The following is a 2327-nucleotide window of genomic DNA, read 5'->3' as shown; positions in this document are numbered from 1 at the left end:
ACCTCTGTGTTATGGGCCCAGCACGCTTCCTCTGCGCCTCTCTGCTTTCATGGATACAGAATTATGAGCAGTACAAATGTAAGCAGGTTTAGGTGACACAAGAACCAGAGGGCATGGGTCAAGGGTGAAAAGTGAATTGTTGAAAGGAAACATTCGGGGGAACATTTTCCTGCAGAGAATGGTGGGAGTGTGGAACGAGCTGCCACCTGACGTGGTTAAAACTGGCTTGATTATGACATTTAAGTAAAATTTGGACCAATCCCTGGATGAGAGGGGAATGAAGGGAAATGGATTAGGTTCATATGGACAGCTGTTGTACGGTTACTTTAACTGTTAGTGCATCACTCTTTGAGGGCCAGCGAACGTGACTGGGTTTGAATCGGTGCTGCCTGTAAGGTGTTTGTATACTCTCCTCATGACTGTGTAAGGATCATCCAGGAGCTCCAGTTTCCTCACACAGTTGAAAGCGTCCCAAGGGTGGAGGTTAATTGGATGTGTTATGAGCCCAGAGGTCCCCAAAACCCAGCAGGAATAGAAATTCACCAAGACAATGGTTAATTAAACAAACATTGCTTTAAATTTCCTTTAAACATCATCGCAACATCACCCCCTATACTTTCCAAATGGTGGGAGGAAACCAGAGACCGTGGGGAAAACCACTCTGACATGGGGAGAACGTACAAATTCCTTACAGAGAGCGCGTGATTCGAAACATGGACCCAGACTCTGGCGCTGTAAAAGTGATATGCTAACCTTGACATATTCCCAAAGAATATCTAGCAGAGGATGGTTTTGATCCATCGACCTCTGGGTTATGGGCCCAGCACGCTTCCGCTGCGCCACTCTGCTAAATTCTACAAAGAATTATCAGTGGTGTCGATTGAATAAATGCAAGCAGGCCTTTTACCCATTGAGTATATTTGACACAAGGACCAGAGGGCATGGGTCAAGGGTCAAAGGTGAAATTTTGAAAGGGATCTTTCGGGGAACTTCACTCAGAGAGTGGTGGGAGTGTTGAATGATCTGCCAGCTGAAGTGCTGAATGCTGGCTTGAATTTAACACTTCATTAAAATTTGGACATTTAGGATGAGATGGGGATGAAGGGATATGGACTGGGTTCAAATGTAAAGGGGAGGCACGGTGAGACTAGCGAATAGTGCAACACTGAGAGCGCCAGCATTCAGGACCTTGGTTCGAATCACCGCTGTCGTTAAAATGTTTGTACCTTCTCCCCGCGTCTGTATAGGCAGTTTTGATGTGCTACAGTTACCTCCCACCGTTCAAAACCTGCCAAGGGTGGAGGTTAATTGGATGTGTTATGAGCCCAGAGGACCCCAAAACCCAGCAGGAATAGAAATTCACCAATACAATGGTTACTTGAACAAAAGATGGTTTTAATTTCCTTTAAACATAATAACAAGATCCATTTAATACTTATTACTATTAACTTAACCTAAATTAACCCCCTTCTAGTTCTAAGTGTACATGTATGTAAAGGGTACATGTTCAAGAAAGTTCTCCGGTTCACTGTCCAATCAATCACGTTTCCCTTCTCCAAGTTCACCGGTATTAGGCAATTCTCATACTGTACACAGAATTTAACCTTTAAAATTTCCACCAGAATCTGGTGCCTAAAGTTAAGTGGTTACCATTCAGGAAGGTTCTTCTTCGCTTCAGAGAGGCATTTGTTGCTCATTGAACACACACAAACTGATTTCCTCCAATCAGCCACTTCAATGTCTTGCCGAAGAAACTTGCCCCATTTGGGATTTTCAAACGATAATCTCTTCTTCCAGGTCACCACAGAGTTCCTCTTGTTTCCCTTATTTCAGGACAAACATTCTTGCCAGCAATTTCGTCTTGTCAGGACTATAAAGTTTTTCAACAGGCTGAACTCAGAATCCACAACCCGTCTTCAAAATGGTGTTTTTTCCCAAGCTGCCAGCTTGTCATTTTGCAGCCTCAACAGATACTCTGCAACTGACTTCTCTCTCTCTCTCTTTCCTTCTCTATCATTCTCACTCTCCTTCTCACTCTTTCTCTCTCTTTCACTCTCTCTCCAAAAGAGAAATCAGCTGTCAGTTTTTTCATCCCCACTTGTAAAATCGAAGAGACCTCTTATCGGCGCCCATACTCAATTTTCGAAAGATATTATCAGTATCTGAGCCCGCACATGATCAACATGATGTGCCATTTGCCCCTCCGGTTGAAGTCCACTCCAAGCAGTTCCATTTTCTCTACAATGTCACTGGTGACACAATGTCTCACTTCAGCAAAGTTGATCCATTTTAAATGCGATGCCTTTTGCGAAACGTTACACTGTTCG

The 2327-nt window shown here is 43.7% G+C and overlaps 1 non-coding gene across 1 annotated transcript; it reads right to left on the bottom strand.

Moving 5' to 3' along the window:
• Window positions 1–777: 777 nt before the first annotated feature.
• trnam-cau (transfer RNA methionine (anticodon CAU)) lies at window positions 778–849 on the bottom strand. The gene has a single exon. It is a non-coding gene; the product is annotated as a tRNA-Met (tRNA).
• Window positions 850–2327: the final 1478 nt, after the last annotated feature.

This window comes from Narcine bancroftii, chromosome 4 (genome assembly GCF_036971445.1).
Source record: "Narcine bancroftii isolate sNarBan1 chromosome 4, sNarBan1.hap1, whole genome shotgun sequence".
In the NCBI taxonomy this organism is placed as follows: Eukaryota; Metazoa; Chordata; class Chondrichthyes; order Torpediniformes; family Narcinidae; genus Narcine; species Narcine bancroftii.
The sequence above is the reverse complement of the archived record's forward strand: the minus strand, read 5'-3'. Positions and strand labels throughout refer to the sequence as shown.